Source organism: Sciurus vulgaris, assembly GCF_902686455.1.
Source record: "Sciurus vulgaris genome assembly, chromosome: 9".
NCBI classification, from domain to species: Eukaryota; Metazoa; Chordata; class Mammalia; order Rodentia; family Sciuridae; genus Sciurus; species Sciurus vulgaris.
Genome location: NC_136469.1, coordinates 62,353,461 through 62,377,821, shown reverse-complemented (window position 1 = coordinate 62,377,821; position 24,361 = coordinate 62,353,461). Strand labels below are relative to the sequence as shown.

Genomic DNA, 24,361 nt, shown 5'->3' with positions numbered 1-24,361 from the left:
CAAATTCATTGGCAAAAGTCCTTCATAAGTTTTCAATATTAATTAATTTCCTTATTATATAGCATGAATATATTCTTTTGATCTGTTCTTCATCATTAAGGCTATCTTCTCTAATATAGAAGTTAATTTTCTTAATAATTTTGATACTATTAAAGTATTGGTTCAAACTTTTTTTGGCATAATATTGTGTATTTCATAAAGTTGTAAGATTTTTTCAATTTTAGATGTTTATTTTACCTAGACTCAGAGTATGACATGGTAGGAATGTATCTCCTCCTTATCAAATAAAATTTATGACCAGTCTGTCTGTATAGACTTATACATTTCCTATAGTAAAATTTCCCTTTATATGTAGATATGGTTCTAGTCTTTATGTATTATTTCTTTTATTATCATTATACCACACTTTAAATTATTATGGTACTGTTCAATTATTTAGCAAGATTTTATCTCTAATTACAAGGTTCTTGTCCATATTTTTTTAGTTTCATAATTGCCTTCACTACAGGAAGTCTTTTTTCTTCTATTGAATATTAGAAGCAAGTGACCAATTTTTATCACAAAATCCTTTCGTGATTTTGAAATGAGGTGTACTCAACTTTATCCAATTCCTCCTATTTATCTGGTATTTCTTTTATGTCCTCCTGCAACTCTTCATACTTTTCTTCACACACTTCATGAATCTTGTATACCATGTGTTTCCAAGTAAATTATCATTTTGACTATTAAAATTCATGTTTTATGACAAATGCTATTTAAAAAAACTGAAAAGGGCTTCTTCGTGATCATTAAGACCCCAAGATGAGTAGGAAAATTGTTAGCAAGACATTGAAAGTTAGATATGTAAGTGTGAAAATGAATTCTAGCAATCATTGAATTTAATTTAATATTAATACAAAACTAAATGACCTTCACTATCAATTGTGCTTAGAATAACAATGTCAACTCCACAGAATCCTCAGGAAGACTAGCTAACTGAATTGATCAAGAAAATGGAGGCAGAACTAAAGGTGTCCCCAATATCTGTGGGCAGCACAGCTTTTAATATTATTGCCATCAGAGACTCTCTAATGCCACTCACATCTACAACAGGCAAGGCAGTGGCTGAAAATTTCTTGTATCATTGTGCAATTATCTCGGAAGTTAAAACTCTGGGTAGGAACATGTAGTTGTATACACTAGTGCCTCAGGTCGACATGATAGCTACCTCTGCAATGGCAGATAATATTTATTCCATTTACCTTTGTAATGGGAGATAGAATAATACTGCTCAGCTATCTTGCAATTTTCTCCTAATAAAAAGAAAATGCAAATGACACATGAGCAACCAATGCCATGCATAAATAATCTCTAAGTTATAGTTGATATATTTTTATGTGCTTAGTTAAATAGAGGTAATTTTTATATTGATGTCAACCCACATACTCTGTTGATTTAGGAAAAAGACCTGCAGTTTCACAGCATCTTGAAGAAGGATTCTTGAGGAGTATTTATTCTATTATAATCTCAATAGTTAGCCTATGTCCTACAGGAAGTGCTAGTTATGTTCTGTGTCCATGATTGGCTTCCGGAAGATAAATATTCAGAAAGTCAATGATCTGTGGTTTTGCAAACACTGAAAGCAAGTACTGCCTCTTTGGTGGCTATCAGACCTAACAGTAGTGACTTGTTTAACATCACAAGTGCCTGATGACCAGCAAGCTGCACAGTAAATTTCATTTCATCTTTTTATTTCCTATTATTTATAAAATATTATGTATTGATTGTATAAATTTGTAAAAATGTGAAGTATTTGGAGAAGAGAATACCTGAAATCCAGTGACTTGGCATTCTTCATGCCACTTTGGCATATCTTCCTCTATCTTTTCCGTTCCTGTGCTTTTTTTTTTTTATTTTTTTATTTTTTTATTGTGAACAAATGGAATACATGTTGTTTCTCTGTTTGTACATGGCGTAAAGGCATACCATTTGTGTAATCATAAATTTACATAGAGCAATGTTGTTTGATTCATTCTGTTATTTTTTCCCTTCCCCCACCCCTCCCACCCCTCTTTACCCTCTATACAGTAGTTCCTTCCTCTATACTTGCCCCCCTCCCTAACCCTAACTCTAACCCTTCCCTCCCCCCCATTATGTGTCATCCTCCACTTATCAGCGATATCATTCGTCCTTTGGCTTTTTGAGATCGGCCTATCTCACTTAGCATGATATTCTCCAATTTCATCCATTTGCCTACAAATGTCATAATTTTATCATTCTTTATGGCTGAGTAATATTCCATTGTATATATATACCACAGTTTCTTTATCCACTCATCAATTGAAGGGCATCTAGGTTGGTTCCACAGTCTGGCTATTGTGAATTGAGCAGCTATGAACATTGATGTGGCTTAAATAGAATCATATTGCAGACATTTAATAATTTGTACATATTTTCAGTGTCATAAAATATCTTAAAAGGTTTCCCTCATTCTGAATATTCTTTCAAGGTAGAATCGTTTTATGTTCTCTTTCACAGATGTAACCTTTAACTAAGCCTTCTTGTAGGACATCAGACTCTTGCCATTATTTCCTTCTTTGGGCAGACAGGTTTTTAGTTATATGTCCCAGCAACACTCATGTGCCATCCTTGGGAACATTCTTCCCTCATCCCTAATTGTTCATGATTTTATTTCTGATTTTGTGTCCTGTATTTGTCAAACAGTATATGTTCAATATCTTTTTGAATGATTTCTGAGAAAATTTTAAGCATGCTTTCTCTTGCTGGCCAGGACTTATTAAACCGGGGATGAGCACTTTGTCCAATGTTAGCCAATAAGAATCCCTTCCCCAGGAATCTGAAATCGAAGTTAGGTGAATGTCAACTCAGAATGTCAATGCTGGTTTCTTCAACAGAGAGGTAAAAGCATGGGCTTGTCATGTGATAATCTTCTACCTCGTAAACTCTAGCAGATGAAGCCAGGGTGGCAGAGATCCATGAAGTAAGCATGGGAAATTAAAAGGCAAGAAGAGATGAATGAAGGCCCAAAGATGAGTTCCCTGGTGCTTTTAAACACATTCGTACTATACTTATAAATATAAAAAGATATATACTTTCCGTTATTCAGTGCCAATTTTAATTTCTCAGATCATCAAATGTGTCTATTATCTATTTGGATACTTCTGTCAAGTCCTGAAAGGTTTTTGATGCAGTGTGTTTGGAGTAGCCCAGCAACTGACATCTTTCCTAGTCATCCCATGTAATCCTAGTGCAGGCAGAGTGAGAGTCACTGCTTGAAAGTGCTCCTCTCTGTCAAGGTCGTTCCGTACTTCTTCCTCCAGTGTCTCTTCTTCCAGGCGCTTTCCCAGTTCCTCATCATCTATCTACTTCTCCAAAGCTAAATCTCTTTTTTTAAAATCACTATATACATTTAGTACATATAATATTATGTGAGGCAAGTACAAAATTCTCTCTCTGATTGTCCTCTGTTTCTTATCAACCAGATATCTATAATTTCCAAAAGAGAAAATAGTACTGAATAGACTGGATTTAAAGTAAGTTACTCATTTAAATGAAGAGTTATGTATTTAAAAAAACTATTGTCTCCCACACAAAAAAATACAACTAATTTTCTTTTTTTTAATATCATATTTGTTGGATATTTCTCCTGAAATCAAAAGAAGATTCCTTGTGCAATTCTCTTTAGAGAGTCACATATTTAAACTCCTCTTTGTAAGAGGCAAATGCACAAAACAGGTACCAACAAATAGTTGGCACTGCAATTTATAAAATATTTATGATCTAATACTTGTTGTCTTGATGCCATTAGTATTAATTGCCTGGTATCATTAGGATAAGATGGCAAAGCAATAAGAATAAACCTAAATTTCTATCTATAACATATAATATTTTGTTACATTCCAGGTAAGTCCAGGTAATTGAATGCATTCAGTTCTCTAAGCATGCTAGGGTATTTACTTCCATTTACAAGATTGCAATAAGAGTTAATGAGAAAGCATAATAATCTGATTCATGTTTATTTTCTCTTCCTTCATTTCATTTTGAGCTTCTTTATGCCTTATTTTTCAGGATTAATGCTATTCTTTCTTACTGTTCTATTTTATCATCAGACAAATATGCCATAAATAAACACATTATACAAGAAGGAGAATTGTTTATTCATACCTCTGAACCATTCGACTTCCTTCTTTGACAGGCAGCAGAGTAGAAGCAAATGAAGGTTGAGAGGCACTATGAATTCATCAGACAAAACATACATTAAGGCTGGATATTATAAACTAGAGCAGTATTAACATTTCGGTCATTAAAACTGCTTAATTAAATTTAATTTCGTTTCCCCTCACATCACAGCAATTGCACACTAACCACATTGCCTTTCCTGTCCTAGGAAAAAAAACCTCTTTCAGGAAGTTCAACAGTTTAGATCAAAGTCAAAGGCATCTTTGAGAAGAATTAGTCATATTTTATGACCAAAAAGAAATAAAGAAGATCAGTATGTTATTTAGATAATGCCAGGCTTAGGGTTGATGCGTGATAGGAAGGTGCTTCTATAGGCCACTGAGTTAATTATCATATAAGTGCTTCTATTAGCCTTATTTGATTTTTGTACTGTGAATGATATACTGAAGAAATAATCAAGTCAAGCCAATCAAATTAAAAATATAGATGTGATAACTGAGCAATAAAAATCCATGTTTGAAAATTTTGTTAAGTGCTTTGCATTTGTTATACTTGAGAAATGCAAAGAGAATTCAGATCTGTAACACAAAACAAAACACATAAATAAACAACATTTGTGATTTTAGAGAAAACTATACTGCTGGAGATTTAATATGGTATCATTGGAGGGAGAAATATTAACTTTTGAAGATGCTTAAGATTTGTACAGGAAGAGAAAAGGTTAGTTCAGGTGTAGGGAACCCCATGAGCTGTGAGACAGACATAAGAAGGAGAAAAGAGTCTGGTTGAAATGGACTTAAGTAAAGGTTCAAGAGAGGAAGTACTAAGTAATATTTATATTCAATAAGTGATTAGAGTAAAATTCACTAAATGACAGGCAGCGATTAAAAATTTTACAGGAAATAAGGAGCCATTGAAGTTTCTGAAGAAAAAATGAGAAGAAATTATAAACTACCTTTTTTTTTTTAAAAAACTTTGCACATTGTGCACTTTCATATCTTTTCAGATCTGTGCTTGTCAATCACAATTACTCATGATCATGTGGCCTCAATCTTTCACCTGTCTATAGTCTACAAAATAAATTAAGCCGGAAATGTTCATGAAGAGTAACAGACCCTGGCAGTTATATTCTTAACCAGCATTTCCTAGTCTGTGGGGGATGAAATGAAGTGTTACTATGGGTAGTCTAGAGTCCAGGCTACATAGCTTATTCGATGGAGACAGGCTTGTGGCAATGCTGAGTCTGTGTGTTTATGGTAACCTGAGTATAACAATTCTTGACTTTGACTTGAGAATCTATTTCTTCCATGGAATATCTGCTACCACTCTTGTTTCCTTACCTAATTATAATAATAATAATGATAATTGGTAATTATATTATTGCTCTGAAGAAGACAGAAAGCACAAACATATCAATGTTTTTGTTCTTACCATTCAGATTGATTTTATGTAATGGAAATACATCAATTTGTGAGTGATACAAATTAGGCTGTTTCTCTGACAGGACAGGTCATAAATGAAACATACTAGCCATACCCAATGTGAACTGGCTGCTTACAGTTTAATTCCTGGAAGACCATATGCCTTCTCTCAGTGACAACTGCATTGATTTATTCATGAAGCACTTTAGTTTGAGTGTAAAAGTTACAGACACACCCACCAGGATTTTAGGAGCTCCTTTCATTGCACGTCAACCATTTCAGTGTAAGATAGAACTTGGCATAATGAGACTTAGCCTGAGGGGGGAGTGGAACTTGCCAAATATAGAGGAAGATAAATTTGGCTGCTCAGGTGTTACCATAGAGAGATTAATATGTAAAAGTTCTCTAGCTCATCTGGGCATTTTATTGTCAGCTTTTAGCTCACCCATACATTTCATAATGGACAGATCTCTGCAATAAAAAAAAAAAATTTAATGTAGACACATTTCACACTTTTATTTCTGGTATATTTCTAAAGAAAAAAAAATATTGTTATTCCTTGAAAAATTTCTGAAATACCATTGATTCTACAATAGTGTTCCCAGAAATGTACTTACAAAGAATTTCCTTTCATTAGTAGACAGTAGAAAAAGTATGTGGAATATGGGATCTAGAATCTAAAGGTACAGAAATACACTCTAGATCATGGTTTCTCAACCCTGGCACTATTGACATTTGGATTAGAAAATTATTTGGCATTAGAAGGCTGTCTTGTGTGCTGTGTGATGTTTAGCAGCATATCTGGCCTTTATGGGAAACAAAAACATTTGCAAATAATTACAAATTGCCAAATGTACTCTGTTTGAGAATGGGAGTACACACCAATGCGTTAATTATCAATAACTATATAATAAATTATGCCGAAGTTTAGCAGCTTAAGAGAAGACACGTTTATTATCACACAATTTCTGTGAATTATGAATTTGACTGTCATAGGTAGGTCATTGTTTAAGAATCTCTCAAGACAAATTGAGTTGTTGGGCCGATCTGGGGACTTACCTAAAGGTTCAGTTGGAGAAGGACACACTTCTGAGCTCATCCAATTACTGGCAGTATTTAGATCTTGCAGAGTTCTTCGTGTGGTCCTTGAGGGACTCAGGTTCCTGCTGGCTATTGCCTGGAAGCCACCCCTGGTTCCTTTCAATGTGGACTTTTCTCACATGAAAACTTTACCATCAAATTGTGCAAGCTCAGAAGGCAATGCTAAGGATCTGCAAGCGAGACAGAAGTCTCAATCTTCTATACTTTAAGTGGTACCCCCTCATTGTTGCTGTATTCTATGAGTAAGAATCATGTCGCTCAAGTTGAACAGATTATCTAAAGCCAGAAATACTAGAAGGTGGGATATATTTGGGAGTCACTTTAGGGTTTTTCTACCACAGTCAAGTCGGAAATATCTGATAGCTCACAAACTACATCTCTATTATGCAGTCTTCTGGTTTTCAGAGTAATAAAAACTGCCCTCCATACCCACATCAAGCTGAATAATCAGTAATGTGTACACTGTGTGATTATGATATAAATAAAGCATGAAGAACTAGCCACCCAATAAAAGAGATTTCAGACCAACAAGGTACATCTGTCCAAATGATTCAGAATGGAGATAATCCTACAGGGCAATGAAAAATTCTGACTTTGAAACTGGTTTCATATTCTTATTTTCATCCAGAGTAAAAGTAGGATGGAAGAATACAGCTAAGCCAAAATAAATACTTTTATGAGGAATAAACCTGTTAAGGCATCAAGTCCATTCATTTTTCTGTTCAGTTAACAGTAGAAAATTAGCCAGAGTGATTTGACTTAAACAGATGGCAAATATATTTATAGTTGTTAGGTCTCTTTCATTGCATTTTTCAAATTCAAAGTATTTTTAAGTCACAACATATTAAGAGGCACATTTTATATCAAGACCCAGAACACATACACAAGCATGCTTACAACTGAAGTAAGCACTTCACAAAATATCACACACATACACCCCTGATCTATTCTGATTGTATCCAATTCTAGTCTAATACAGTCTGTCTTTATCTGATTTTTATCTTATTATATTCCATTTCATTTTCAAAAGTGATGGTCAAGATCTACTGAATCATTAAATTGATTTCATGTCGCACTAATTGATATTGACTGTCTGTTTGGAAACCACTTACCCACTCTGAGTTGCTCAAGTTCTCTCTCATAAGTAATCATATTCACGAAATTGAGTCAGAGTCTAGAGATGCGGTTAGAAACAATCTCCCATTACACAGTGCTCTAGTGAACATCTCAGAAAGATAGTTTTAAAAGCTCAACTGAGAGAAAAGCTTTTCCTTCCATCAAATTATCTTCATTTATTACATACCATAATTTAGCATTAATAATGATAAGCCTCCTAGATGCTGAAATGAACATCTCATCTTTTTCTCTCTCCTTCCAGCCACTGAAAATGCAACTGCATTTTTGTCCATTTTTGCCCATTTCTACCTCTTGATTATTCATATAAATAAGAGTATACTTCCCAGGGATAAAATAATCCAACAACTTCTATAATACCTTACTCATTTTCCTACGAATTTTCTACAGAATCCAAATTATAAACTGACAGCAATGACTTTTTACATGAGAAGTTCAGAAAATAGAAAGAAATTTTACTTTTATCCAAATAATTTTAATCCAAAAGGTAAAAAAAATGTGTAGAGAAAAAAAGAGGCAGGAGGAATCCACTGGGTCAAATTAATCGGCATCTCTCTAAGTCATATTTTGAAAAAATGTTGTTATACCAAAATATAACTTGAGTTCTTTTTCCCCTTTAAAATTTAATACACTCCTCCCTACTTCCTAGATATTAAATGTTTATTAATTTTCAGGACCAAATATATCTACCAATAATACCAGTGAGTTTTGCACTAATGAGTCAACAATTCAGGCATTCCAGGTGAGCAAAGGATCTTCTAACATGACTAAGTTTAGGAAAGTCCTCTATGAAAACGGAAGGCACTAATGATAACTGGCCCATTAGGACATGAACCTGAAAATCTGACTGCTACAGTGCCTCCAGTGCTAACAAATAATCTATGAAAAGTGAAGCATGTCAGTACATGTCTTTTGGATCATGTCAAGGTTAGAACTATTTCTTTTTTTTATTGTAAAAAAATGGGATACATGTTGTTTCTGTTTCTACATGGCGTAAAGACATACCATGTGTGTAATCATAAATTTACATAGGTAATGTTGTTTGATTAATTCTGTTGTTTTTTACCTTACCCCACCCTTCCCACCTCTCTTTTCCCTCTATACACTCCTTCCTTCCTCCATTCTTGCCCTCCTCTCTAACCCTAACCCTAAAACTAACACTAACACTAACCCCTCCCACCCCCCATTATGTGTCTTCATCAGCTAATCAGCGAGATCATTCGTCCTTTGGTTTTTTTGAGATTGGCTTATCTCAGCATGATATTCTCCAATTTCATACATTTGCCTGCAAATGCCATAATTTTATCATTCTTTATGGCTGAGTAATATTCAATTGTGTATATATATATGTGTGTGTATATATATATATATATATATATATATATATATATATGTATGTATGTATCTCACAGTTTCTTTATCCATTCATCAATTGAAGGACATCTAGATTGGTTCCACAATCTGGCTATGGTGATTGAGCAGCTATGAAGATTGATGTGGCTGTATCTCTGTAGTATGCTGATTTTAAGTCCTTTGGGTATAGGCCAAGGAGTGGAATAGTTGGGTCAAATGGTGATTCCATTCCAAGCTTTCTGAGGAATCTCCATACTGCTTTCCAGAGTGGCCGCACTAATTTGCAACCCCGCCAACAATGTATAAGTGTACTTTTTTCCCCACATCCTTCCCAATACCTATTGTGGCTTATGTTCTTGATAATTGCAATTCTAATTGGGGTGAGATGGAATCTTTGGGTAGTTTTGATTTGCATTTCTCTTATTACTAGAGATGTTGAACATTTTTTCATATATCTGTTGGTTTCTTGTAGATCTTCTGTGAAGTGTCTATTCATTTCCTTAGCCCATTTGATGGTTGGATTATTTGTATTCTTGGTGTAGAGTTTTTTGAGTTCTTTATATATTCTGGAAATTAGTGCTCTATCTGAGTATGAGTGGCAAAGATTTTCTACCACTCTGTAGGCTCTCTCTTCACATTACTGATAGTTTCCTTTGCTGAGAGAAAGCTTTTTAGTTTGAATCTATCCCAGTTGTTGATTCTTGCTTTTATTTCTTGTGCTATGGGAGTCCTGTTAAGGAAGTCTGATCCTAAGCCAACAAGTTGAAGGTTTGGACCTACTTTTTCTTCTATAAGATGAAGGGTCTCTGGTCTGATTCCAAGGTCCTTGATCCATTGTGATTTGAGTTTTGTGCAGGGTGAGAGATAGGGGTTTAATTTCATTCTGTTGCATATGGATTTCCAGTTTTCCCAGGACCACTTGTTGAAGAGGCTATCTTTTCTCCATTGCATATTTTTGACCCTTTTGTCTAGTATGAGAAAATTGTCTTTATTTGGGTTTGTGTCCATGTCCTCTATTCTGTACCATTGATCTACCTGTCTATTTTGGTACCAATACCATGCCGTTTTTGTTACTATTGCTTTGTAGTAAAGTTGAAGATCTGGTATTGTGATACTCCCTGCTTCCCTCTTTCTGCTAAGGTTTGCTTTAGCTATTCTAGGTTTCTTATTCTTCCAGATGAATTTCATAATTGCTTGCTCTAGTTCTGTAAGATATGTCATTGGGATTTTAATTGGAATTGCATTGAATCTGTATAGCACTTTTGGTAGTATGGTCATTTTGACAATATTAGTTCTGCCTACCCAAGAACATGGGAGCTTCTTCCATCTTCTAAGATTTTCTTTAATTACTTTTTTGGTGTTCTGTAGTTCTCATTATAGAGGTCTTTCACCTCTTTTGTGAGATTGATTCCCAAGTATTTTATTTTTTTCGAGGCTATTGTGAATGGGGTAGTTTTCCTAACTTCTCTTACTGAGGATTCATTGCTCATGTATAAAAATACATTGGATTTATGAGCATTGATCTTGTAACCTGCTACTTTACTGAATTCACTTATGAGTTCTAAAACTTTTCTGGTGGATTTTCCAGGTTCCTCTAAATATATAATCATGTCATCAGCGAACAGGGATAGTTTGAGTTCTTCTGTTCCTATTCGTATCCCTTTAATTTCTTTGGTTTGTCTAATTGCTCTACTAGAGTTTCAAGGACGATGTTGAATAGAAGTGGAGAAAGGGGGCATCCCTGCCTTGTTCCTGTTATGAGGGAGAATGCTTTCAGTTTTTCACCATTTAGAATGATATTGGCCATGGGCTTAGCGTAGATGGCCTTTAAAATGTTAAGGAACATTCCCACTACCCCAATTTTTTCTAATGTTTTGAGCATGAAGGGATGCTGTATTTTATCGAATGCTTTTTCTGCATCTGTCAAAATAATCATGTGAATGTTAACTTTAAGTCTGTTGATATGGTGAATGACATTTATTGATTTCCGGATGTTGAACCAACCTTGCATCCCTGGGATAAAACCCACTTGATCGTGGCGCACTATCTTTTTAATATGTTTTTGTATGCGATTTGCTAAAATTTTGTTAAGAATTTTTGCGTCAATGTTCATTAAGGATATTGGTCTGAAATTTTCTTTCCTCGATGTATCTCTGTCTGGTTTAGGTATCAGGGTGATACTGGCTTCATAGAATGAGTTTGGGAGGGTTCCCTCCTCTTCTATTTATTGGAGTACTTTGAGAAGTATTGGAATTAGCTCTTCTTTAAAGGTTTTGTAGAACTTGGCTGAGAACCCATCTGGTCCCGGACTTTTCTTTGTTGGTAGGCTTTTGATAACTTCTTCTATTTCATTACTTGAAATTGGTCTATTTAAATTGTGTATGTCCTCCTGATTCAGTTTAGGTGATTCATATGTCTCTAGAAACCTGTTGATGTCTTCAAAATTGTCTATTTTGTTGGAGTATAGATTTTCAAAATAGCTTCTAATTATGTTTTGTATTTCACTCGTGTCTATTGTGATATTTCCTTGTTCATTCTAAATTTTAGTAATTTGGGTTTTCTCTCTTCTTCTCTTTGTTAGTGTGGCTAAGGGTTTATCAATTTTGTTTATTTTTTCAAAGAACCATCTTTATTTTGTTAATTTTTTCAATTGTTTCTTTTGTTTCAATTTCGTTGATTTCGGCTCTGATTTTAACTATTTCCTTCTAAGTAGTCTTCTACTACTTTTGGTGTTGGTCTGCTCTTCTTTTTCTAGGGCTTTGAGCTGTAGTGTTAAGTCGTTTATTTGTTCATTTTTTCTTCTTTTGTTGAATGTGCTCCATGAAACTTCCTCTAAGTACTGCTTTCATAGTGTCCCAGAGATTTTGATATGATGTGTCTTTGTTCTTGTTTGCTTCTAAGAATTTTTTATTTCCCTCCTGATGTCTTCTGTTATCCATTCATCATATAATAGTGTATAATTTAATCTCCAGGTATTGGAGAAGTTTCTGTTTTTTATTGTTTCATTTATTTCTTTCAATCCATTATGATCTGATAGACTACAAGGTAGTATCTCTATCTTCTTGTATTTGCTAACAGTAGCTTTGTGGCATAAAATATGGTCTATTTTAGAAAAGGATCCATTTGCTGCTGAGAAGAAAGTGCATTCGCTATTTGTTGGATGGTATATTCTATATATGTCAGTTAAGTCTAAATTGTTGATTGTGTTATTGAGATCTATGTTTTCTTTATTTAATTTTTGTTTGGAAAATCTATCCAGTGGTGAGAGAGGTGTGTTAAAATCTCCTAGTATTATTGTGTTGTGATCTATTTGATTTCTGGAATTGAGAAGGATTTGTTTGATGTACATGGATGAGCCAATGTTCGGGGCATAGATATTTATGATTTTTATGTCTTGCTGATTTATGCTTCCCTTAAGCAGAATATAATGTCCTTCTTTAACCCTTCTGACTAGTTTTGGCTTGAAGTCCACATTATCTGAAATGAGGATGGATACTCCAGCTTTTTTGCTATGTCCGTGTGCATGGTATGTTTTTTTCCATCCTTTCACCTTTAGTCTATGGGTATCTCTTTCTATGAGATGAGTCTCTTGCAGGCAGCATATTGTTGGATTTTTCTTTTTAATCCAATCTGCCAGTCTGTGTCTTTTCATTGATGAGTTCAGGCCATTAACATTCAGGGTTATTATTGTGATATGATTTGTATTCCCAGTCATTTGACTCAGTTTTGTTTTTTGACATGATTTGGTTTCTCCTTTATTTGGCTATTCCTTTAGGCTAGTTCCTCCCGTTGCTGATTTGCATCATTGTTTTTAATCTCTTCCTCATGGAATATTTTGCTGAGAATGTTCTGTAATGCTGGCTTTCTTTTTGTAAATTCTTTTAGCTTTTGTTTATCATAGAAGGATTTTATTTCATGGTCAAATCTGAAAGTAAGTTTTGCTGGGTATAAGATTCTTGGTTTGGCATCCATTTTCTTTCAGGGCTTGGTAAATGTTGTTCCAGGCCCTTCTAGCTTTTAGGGTCTGGATTGAAAAATCTGCTGATATTCTTATTGGTTTCCCCCTGAATGAAATTTGATTCTTTTCTCTCACGGCCTTTAACATTCTGTCTTTATTTTGTATGTTAGGTATTTTCATAATAATGTGCCTTGGTGTGGGTCTGTTGTAATTTTGTGTATTTGGAGTCCTATAAGCCTCTTGTATCTGGTTTTCCATTTCATTCTTCAGATTTGGGAAATTTTCTGATATTATTTCATTGAATAGATTGTTCATTCCTTTGGTTTGTTTCTCTAAGCCTTCCTCAATCCCAGTAATTCTTAAATTTGGCCTTTTCATGATATCCCATAATTCTTGTAGATTCTGTTCATGATTACTTACCATCTTCTCTGTTTGGTCAATATTGTTTTCAAGATTAAATATTTTTTCTTCAATGTCTGAGATTCTGTCTTTCAGGTGTTCTATCCTATTGGTTATGTTTTCTATGGAGTTTTTAACTTGGTTTATTGTTTCCTTCATTTGAAGGATTTCTGTTTTTTTTTTTTTTCAATATCTCTAACTCTTTATTGAAATGATCTTTTGCTTCCCATATTTGCTTTTTTAACTGTTGATTGGTGCAATCATTTAATGCCTGCATTTGCTCTTTCATCTCTTTCTTCAATGCCTGCATTTGCTCTTTCATCTCCTCGTTTGCTTCCCTGATCATTTTAATTATGTACATTCTGAACTCCCTTTCTGACATTTCTTCTGCTGTGCTGTCATTGGGTTTTATTGATATAGTATCTAGGTTTGTTTCAGACATTTTCTTCCATTGTTTTCTCATATTGGTCAGATTTCAGTGGGACTCTGAGATATTGCAAATTTCCTCTATTGGCTTATAGTGTCCCTGTTGATTTCCAGTATATCACCTCCCAGTCTTCAGTAGCCTGAACTCTTGGAGTAACTTGATAATGCAGTGCTTCTGAAGAAAGCTGCCCCTAGCCCACTACTGGGTCCAGGGCTGGGGCTGGTTCTGTGTGGAAATCCTCTCAGTGGGCAGGCCTCTCCTAGAAGCTGGCTATAGATAGGGTCTGCCCCCACCTGAGGGAGCCCAGCTGCTTGGGAAAGCCTCTTGCTGTCCTGCCTTGGTCCCAGAGCCGCCTGCAGGCTGGGGCCTGCCACTGGGTCCAGGGCTTGGGGTTGGCTCTGTGAGGAAAAGCTCTCACTAGGCGGGCCTGCTCTGAGAACCTGGCTGTGGACCAGGCCTGCCGTGGGAGGGAGCAGGGCTGCTTGGGGAAGCCTCTTGCTGCCCTGCCCTGGTCTGAGAAGCCGCCTGCAGGCCGGGTAGCTGCTGGGTCAGGGGTTTGGGGTTGGCTCTGTGTGGAAAAGCTCTCACTGGGTGGGCGTGCTCCTAGAAGCTGGCTGTGGATTGCACCTGCCGCAGGAGGGAGCAGGGCTTCTTGGGGAAGACTCTCGCTGCCCTGCCCTGCTCTGAGAAGCCCACTGTCCGGGCCTGCCGCCCATGCCGAGCTTCACCTGATGGGAGAGACTCACCCCGCGGCTGTATGTTGGTCAGAGTCTCTCAATAACTCCCCTTCTTGAATCCTTAGTTCTGGAGCGACAGGAGATGCGGTCACCCTCTAGTCTGCCACCTTGTATATCTAGAACTATTTCTTAACGTCAAGGGTCTTTCTACAATTGCTTAAATATAAAAATAAGATTGTATGCCTATGTTTTTATGGAAGCCTGATGGGAAAGTGAGAAAAACAAAGATTGAAATATATATTACCTAGTTTTCAAACCCTTAGAAGTAAGAAAATGCAATGAAGCAATTTTATCGTGCAGATTTCATGGTTTTAAGTATTAGTGCATAATGCCTAATTTGAAGAGAGCATGGTAAAGTATAAATATTATGGTTTTAAAAAACCTATACCAATTTTAGTGTGTCTTAATCCCACTCTCATCTTTTACTGCAAACTTGCATTCCCAGGTTATTTTTTTTAAAATCAACTGTTTTTTCCTCATTCCTAAATTTAAATTTTTTTTATGTTGACTAATTGGTTATACATGACTGTAGATACATTTTGACACATTGTATACAATGGAGCATAACTTCTCATTCTTCTGGCTGTACACAGTGCTGAGTCACACCACTGGTGTAACCATGCATACACCTACTGTACTGATGTCCGTCTCATTCTACCGTCCTTCCCATCCCCACCGTCACAATCCTCCCCTCACTCCCTCTACATAATCCAAAGTTCCTTCATTTCCCCTCCCCTCCCCCTACCACTATGGATCAGCATCCACGTATCAGAGAAAATATTCAGATTTGGTTTTGGAGAATTGGCTTATTTCACTCAGCATGATATTTTCTAGTTCCATCCATTTACCTGCAAATGTCATAATTTCATTCTTCTTTAAGGCTGAGGATTATTCCATTGTGTATATGTACCACATTTTATTTATCCAGTCATCTGTTGAAGGGCATCTAGGTTGGTTCCATAGTTTAACTATTGTGAATTGAGCTACTATAAACATTGATGTGGCTGTATCTCTGTAGTATGCTGAATTTAAATCCTTTGGGTATAAACCGAGGAGTGGGATAGCTGGGTCAAATGTTGGGTCCATTCCAAGTTTTTTGAGGAATCTCCACATTGCTTTCCATAATGGTTGAACCAATTTGCATTCTTACCAGCAATGTATGAGTGTATCTTTTCCCCACAGCCTCTCCAACAATTATTATTATTGCTTTTATTCTTGATAATTGCCATTCTGATGGAAATGAGATGGAATCTCAGTGTAGTTTTGATTTATATTTCTCTAATTGCAAGAGATGATGAACATTTTTTCATATGTTTTGTTGATCAATTGTATTTCTTCTCCTGTGAAGTGTCTGTTCATTTCCTTAGCCCACTTATTGATTGGGTTATTTGTTTTGTTTTTGTTTTTTTCTTGTTAAGCTTTTTGAGTTCTTTATATATTCAGGAGATTAGTGATGTATCTGAGTTGCATGTGGTAAAGATTTTCTCCTGTTCTGTAGGCTCTCACTTCAGGTTACTGTTTCCTTTGCTGAGAAGAAGCTTTTTAGTTTGAATCCATCCCATTTATTGATTCTAATTTTACATCTTGTGCTTTAGGAGTCTTGTTAAGAAAGTCAGATCCTAAGCTAACATGATGAAGATTTGGGCCTACTTTTTCCTGTTTTAGGCATGGGGTCTCTGTTCTAGTGCCTAAGTCTTTGATTCACTTTGAGTTGCTTTTTGTGCAGGGTGAGAGATAAAGGCTTAATTTCATTTTGTTACATATGGATTTCCAATTTTCCCAGCGCCTTTTGTTGAATAAGCTATCTTTTCTCCAATGTATGTTTTTTGTGCCTCTGTCTAGTATGAGAACTGTATTTATGTGGGTTTGTCTCTGTATCTTCTATTTTGTACCACTGATCTGTCTGTCTACTTTAGTGCCAATACCATGCCATTTTTGGCCACTAAGTAGATGGATATATAAACCTGGGCATGTTATTTAAATTTTCTTATCTGATAAGAAAACAGAAAAAATAATACCTACATTGCAGAACTGTTCCAAACTTTAATGATGGTATATTTAATCCACAAGAAACAAAATAGCATTCAAAAATTATTATTATTATTATTATTATTATTAGGAAGTATCTTAATTATATATTTCCACAGCATTTTCTTTTATATCTAATAGATTGGTTGTATATATAACAGTAAATTTCACTGAGTTAATTCTTTGTGTGAAGCTACAAAGAGACAGTTCCACTGATTAAATGCTAGCTTAGAAAGTATCATTCTCATTTCAAAATTTTACTTACTGGTTAAATTTCATGCTGACCTCTTAAATATCAGGTAGAATGGAAGCTAAACATGTCCTACAACACGTCTCCAGCCTGTGAACTCCACAGATGAAGTGATGGGTCAAGACCAATCTCTATACAAGTCAAAATGAATAACCTAGAGCAGTTCTTTGTGTGCAGTAAGTGAATTTCAAAGAAGAAATATATAACAAGCATAAATACCACAAATTTTATCTTTAAAATACTATTTTGTAATAACTAGGGATTTAGAGGAATTTGCAAAAGTATCACAGAGATCTGGCGCACCCATCACCCAGTTTCCCCCAGAAGTTATATTTACCTAAGCATAGCACCATGGCAAAACCAGGAAATTGATACGTGATGAATAGTTTCATGCCATTTTATCATGTTTGCATAATCAACACTAAAATCAACTCTTTTGTAGTCACAGAAAAACTCTTACCTTTTTTTTGAGTTCCTTTACCTGTTTTAGTTGGTAATAGAAGAGGCTTAAATATTCCCTCAGCATGTAAAGAGAACGATATCTAACAAATGTTATAACTTTGCTTTAGTCATTCAGCAAAATTTAGAAAGTATATGTTTGCTCATATTTTTACTTTTTTCAGTTGTTTTTTTCTTTGTCTTCATATTCCATGATTTTCTTCTTTTTATGCTCATTTCATTTCAAAACCTACTATTAGCCATTCTTTTAGAGCAAATATCCCAGTGACAAATTCTCACAGTTTCCTTCACTTAAGAACTTCCTTTTCTTTGTTTTATTTAGATTTTTATTTTTTTTAGATATACATGACATTAGAGTGCATTTATACATATATTCATGGAGTATAACTCCCCATTCTTGTGGTTGTACTTGATATGGAGTTACACTGGTAGTGTGTTCATATGTGAACAAAGGAAAGTTATGTCCAATTCCTTCTACTGTCTTTCTTACTCCCACCCCACCCCTCCCCCACTCCCCTTTGTCTAATCCAATGAACTTCTCTTCTCCTCCTGCACCACTCTTATTGTGTGTTAGCATCCACATATTACAGAGAACATTCAGCCTTGGGTTTTTGCGATTGGCCTATTTCACTTAGCATGATAGTCCACTTGAGAATTTCTTGATCACAATTTTATTCCTGAAGGGTATTTCAGGAATGAAGATAGAAGTCTGGGACAGTTGCCTTGGTTTTCTTCTGTAGGGAATTGGGTCCTTTTCTTTTGTATCTTTGTGTTTATTTTCCAGAAATTGAATCATGCTTTCTTTTGTCATGGCTTTCTTTGGAATTATGATGTTCAGGGTTTACTCAGTTTCTTGAATTTGTAGATGTATGTCTTTTGCCAAGTTAGGGAATATTTAGCCATTATTTATCTGAACAATTTTTAGTCATACTCTTTTTCTCTTTTCCTGGAAATCCAGAACAAGAGTTGGGGGTGGGATGCACTTATAGATAGTAGTGCTACAAGTCTGTAATCCCTGCTCAGGTTTTGCTAACAGAGGTGGGTAGCATTGGAGCTTTTTGCTATGGCATTTGGTTTGGACAGGAAAGTTACTGTCCAGAAGTTTTCTTTCTTACAGATGAACCTCTTCTGATGCTTTGGCTAAAGTGAAAGACGTCATTTTTTAAAATTGGGTTTTGCAAGTGTGTTTTTAGTATGTTCCCTTTGAGTTTTCAAACTTGCTTTCTTGTTCAGTGCCTCGTTCTGGATATATGATGAATATATGAGGCATAAAGGAAGAAAAACCTGTGAACTTTCTCTGTGTTATACCTTGGGCGCAAAGTCCATAGCTGTCTGCCCTCTTCTCTTCTTTCAGAGGTTCCTTCTGTTTGATTTGTATATAATCTCCAGGTTTTTTAGCTGTACTTCTCAGGAGCAACAAGAAATGAATCTATTGCATCTTCATTCAGATGAGAAATCCCTAGCTTTCACTGATATCGAAAGCATAATGCATTTCTATTAAATACTGTTTTATCAAAAAAGATTTACAATATAAATTTATTTATAAATTTTATCAAAATACATTTACAATATAAATAATAATTACTGATTAGAAGTTTAATAATTGTGATACAAGTAAAGAATAAAATTTAGGATCCCTGAGCAAATCCATCATTTGAAGCTTCTAGCTCCTACTCAACACTAATGGCCTCACTTTTTCTATCATCAGAAGCAATATGAGAGCCCAGGGCTTCTGACACCTTCCTTCAGCCTTATCATTGCTATCGGCTTCGGTATGATGAAAAAGAATCCAGCAGTTTCTTCTCAATTCCCTAAGGTAAGTGGTGGTTCTAAATTGCCTATACCTTATAGCTGACAATAAAAGCATAATGTGAATATTGTCCAATCCAATGTTACAAAGAATGAACACTAGAAAACCCACTGTGTAGGCTGTATGCCCATAAACACTATGTTAGATTTGCATAACTCTGACCAAAATACCTGATAAGAACAACTTAGAGGAGAAAAAAGTTTATTTTGGATTCATGACTTCAGTGGTTCAATCTCCAGTTGACCAACTTCATTGTTCTAGGCCTAAAGTGAGAAGAACTTTAAGAGAGAAGGCCATGGCAGAGGAAAGAAGCTCAGTTCATGATAGCAAGGAGGTAGAGTAAGTGAGGTGCAGAGACAAAATATAATCCTCAAAAGTACACCCCCAGAAACCAATTCCTCCAGTCACACCCTACCCTACCTGCCTACAAGTGTCACCCAGTACAACATTCCTTTCAAATTATCAATCTGTCAAATGGATTACTCCACTGATTAGATCATAGGTCTCGTAATATAATTATTTCACCTCTGAAAATTCCTGTATTGTTTCAAGGCACACCTCATAACCAAACTGTAAAAAACACTAAACTTCATGCCTACTTGCAACATGCAGATTCTCAAACACATATAGATAAATTTTCAAAGTTTTTAAAGACTATTCTGATTAATATATCTTTGCTCCACAGATTTTATTTTTGTTCCTTATACTCATGTTTAAAGGACAGCTACTCATTAAGCAAATATGCTGTAATATACCCTATACAGGAGTCAAAGTTTACTTTTCTATTCATATTCATTTGTTCATTAATATTTAAAGAATATTTAAGTAGCAACTATATGAGAGACAGCAAAGATATAAGTGTTAACAAAACACTTTATTTGCCCTCTAAACTTCAGAAATTTGAATTCAATTGAAGAGACAAAGACAATATTTATGAAGGCTTGTCAAAAGGAATATCCAGGAAAATGAGTTATAAGAAGAGCAGCTCCAGCAATCTATAATCTCAGTTTGACATTTCCTCAAGCTTTTTCCTAGAATCATTTATTCCTTTACTACCCCCAGCTAATTCTCTTTTTCAAACTTTTATTCATATGCCAAATGTCAGGTATAAGAGTAACGTCCCACAGAAGATAAACTCGTAAAGAAGTAATTGGTCAGAAACTTTAGCCTACAGAGCCTTGATTATTTGTTTTCATATTTCAAAATGACCCAGTGAAAACTATCTTTGAGAAATACTTATATTTTCTTTTGGTTGATTTCCCAGACTAATGCAAGATTTCAGGGTTAGTTTATAATCTATTACCAAATTAAATGGTATGATGCCCTGATTATCATCGATCCATCCTAGATGGAACCAGAAATTATGGTAGACATGGCAATGACCATGTGAATACTTTTAGGGGGTTACATGTATAAGGACATCTTTGCTGTACCTTCATGCTGTTACCAGTGTGATCTAATGAGAAAACATAAGCTTTGACCTCAGAAATTCGCCCAATACCAGCTTCATCATGTCATAATTGTGTGACTTTGAACAAATACTTAACCTCCTTATGCGTTTTCCTTCATCTCTACAAATGTGTTTGCAGTGAACATTAAATTCAATAGAATATATAAAATTGCTCATTCCCTCCTCCTGCTACTATTGCCATTCTGGTATCTGCCACACTCCAGTTGGAGTAGCAGATAAAGGACATATTCAAGAAGGATTGGGGACATGTATTAGAAGACAGTAGGATCTCTTACCTCAGATCACAAATGATGGTAATGATCATCTAGAAGAGCAGGATTATACTTCAGTGACTGCTGGAGTCATATGATCCAGTGTGTTTGAATAAAAGGGCTGGCAAGGGGGTCAAGCCCTGTAAGGTTGTTCATGTCCATAGTTTAATGAAAGAATAAAGAGCACAGCCTTAAAAGAAAGACACTTATTAGAACTAGAACACACTTGGGCTCTGAAATATTCCCATCCTAGGTTCACTTTAAAACTTGTTCAAGCCTTCTCTCCCTGGCGGCTTATTTTGTGGCAGCATACATACACCACCCCTTTTCTCCGCAGAATCACCCTGGCGGATGGGACCCTGTACACACATCCCGAAAACTGGAGGGCCTTCAAGGCCCTCATTGCTGCTCAGTAAAGTGGGCTCAGGTCCATGTGCTTTTGCACCACCCCATTTCCACTCCCGCCAAACCAATGTCACCCTTGAATTTCTCCGCAAATTTTCTGCTGGCAAGGTTTCAGCATTTGAGGGTGACAATGGATTCTGTGTGTTCAAGAGCAATGTCATCGTCTACTAGGTGAGCAATGAGGAGCTGTGGGGAAGTACTCCAGAGGCAGCAGCCCAGGTGGTGCAGTGGGAGAGCTTTGCTGATAGTGACATAGTGCCTCCAGCCAGTACCTGGGTGTTCCCTACCATGGGCATTATGCACCACAACAGGCCACTGAGAATGCAAAGGAAGAGGTGAGGCGAATACTGGGGCTGCTGGATGCTCACTTGAAAACAAGGACTTTTCTGGTGGGTGCCCGAATGAGTGACACTGGCTGACATCACAGTTGTCTGCACCCTGTTGTGGCTCTGTAAACAGGTCTTGGAGCCTTCTTTCTGCCAGGCCTTTCCCAATACCAATCGCTGGTTCCTCACCTGCATTAACCAGACCCAGTTCCAGGCTGTCTTGGAGGAGGTGAAACTGGTGAGAAGATGACTCAGTCTGATGCTAAGAAGTTTGCAAAGAGCCAGCCTAAAAAGGACACCCCACGGAAAGAGAAAGGTTCACGGGAAGAGAGGCAGAAGCCCCAGGCTGAGTGGAAAGAGGAGAAAAAGGCAGCTGCCCCAGCTCCAGAGGAGCAGATGGATGAATGTGAGCAGACACTGGCTGCTGAGCCCAAGGCCAAGGACCCCTTTGCTTACCTGCCTAAGAGTGCCTTTGTGTTGGATGAATATAAATGCAAATACTAAATGAAGATAGGCTCTCTGTGGCTCTGCCATATTTTTGGGAGCCTTTTGATAAGGATGGCTGGTCCTTATGGTATGCTGAGTACCGCTTTCCTGAAGAGCTCCCCAGAATTTCATGAGTTGCAACCTCATCACTGGAATGTTTCAGAAATTGGACAAACTGAGGAAGAATGCCTTTGCCAGTGTCATCCTCTTTGGAACCAACAATAGCAGCTCCATTTCTGGAGTCTTGGTCTTCAGAGGCCAGGAGCTTGCCTTTTTGCTGAGTCCAGATTGGCAGGTGGACTATGAATCATATACATGGCGAAAACTGGATCCTGGCAGCAAGGAGACCCAGGTGCTGGTTCAAGAGTACTTTTCCTGGGAGGGGGCCTTCCAGTACGTGGGCAAAGCTTTCAATCAGGGCAAGATCTTCAAGGGAACATCTCTTGCTATAGCCTAGCTGCCTGCACCTGCCCTTCAGGGAGATGGGGGTCATTAAAGGAAACTGAACATTGAAAAGAAAAAAAAAAAACTTGTTTAAATTATCATCTCTGCCTCTCTCCAGTCTTGTGGGTTGTAGCATATATTCACTATTTGCGTGTTTTTTTCCTCTTCCCAGAGCAAAACAAAGTTTATGATACTGAGAAAATTCAAACATTTCTGAATCCTTTATTTTACAATAATCTCTTATTTTCTGATCTAAATTCAACATATCCTAGTTCATACCAGTTAAAACAAATATATGCCTAAGAACTACATTATTTTTAGTACTATCTTGTGAACATTTACTTTGGTTATACAATTTACTTCACAGGGAGATGTGGTTGAGATAAAATTTGTTAAAAATATAATTATGTTAAACAAGTCTGTAATGTGATGCAGATACACAATGATGGAAAAATAAGAAAACTCATCAATTCTGTTTTATAATTTCTCAGTTTCTGGCAGTTGGTAAGACAAAGGTAGGTCAAAAACAAGCTTTGAAATGTTCTAAGGGGTAGAATAATTTTTCTAAGACATGATTAGAGATCTCTTTAGATTTGGATATTTTATGTGCTTAATGATATTTGGAAATCTAATATAAATACAACATTCAGAGAAGATTTTACAAATATCAGCATTTTTAAATGATAAGACATGAGGTAATGGATTAGAGAATTGCAGACATCATGTTATTATAAAATGTTTCAAGGCTGATTTAAATAATCAATCACATTGTGTTAAAATGGGTTGGATGGATTTAAGGGGTGCTGATAAGGAAAAATCACTCCTATAGATAGCTCTGAACACCTTCAATCTGTCCTTTCTCTCCTTCATTGCTGTGAGATATTCTTTAGACCATAAAGCCTTTTTCACTTTTCCCAAGACTCACATTTCATCTGATGCTTTTCAAAATTCACCGTATTGCTTGAGAAGTTTAAATTTGCCATGTTACCTTTACTCCATATTTAAATAATTACACAAATAAAGTTATAAAAAAGATTCATTTCATAATCTTGACATTTTCCACCAAACTTAGACAGTGCCACAATGCTGAACAACAATTAGCAATTAGGACCATTTTAACTGGAAGAAAGTCAGTTAAGAGTATCCTATTTCTCTAAAACAGTTCCTCCATTAAAGAGGGGGGGAACCCTGACATTGGCTAGTAATAGTCATTAAGAGAAACTTGATACAATTGGAAATAGAAAAGATACTGCCAGAAAGAAAATAGTGTGACTAAGAGCCCTGCCACTGCAGTCAGCAGTGAAGAACTATCGCCCTCTGAACAGTAAATCAAATTTACTGTAATACTGGAATGTAGAGCTTTTTCGCAAATATATCCTATCCCCTTTCATATCCATAATTGGGCATTGTGAATAACCAAGCCAACACTTCAGACATTGATGAAAAAGGCATTTTTAAAATTATTTATATTTTAAATATCAACTATTACCACATAATTTAGAAACTATGTACTTCCTTGAGCTTAATGAAGCTCATTATTTCTTCCAAACACAGCAGTTACTAGCTAACACAATAGTAGAAGTTCCATTTCCAAGCCACTAACCGAGCTATTGTTGTTGAGACTCTATTTTATGAATTGATTCAAAGCAATTCCTTTAGGCTTTCACTAAATAGGTACAGTAAAAAGTGATGCTGCCCTATGAGTCAGTTAGTCTTACTCTA

The 24,361-nt window shown here is 36.0% G+C and overlaps 1 pseudogene across 1 annotated transcript; it reads left to right on the top strand.

The window, feature by feature from the left end:
• Positions 1-19,223: 19,223 nt before the first annotated feature.
• LOC306669801 (elongation factor 1-gamma-like) lies at positions 19,224-22,712 on the top strand (annotated as a pseudogene). Its single transcript has 2 exons — positions 19,224-19,262; positions 21,255-22,712. The product of its transcript is annotated as an elongation factor 1-gamma-like (transcript).
• The last annotated feature ends 1,649 nt before the right edge of the window (positions 22,713-24,361 follow it).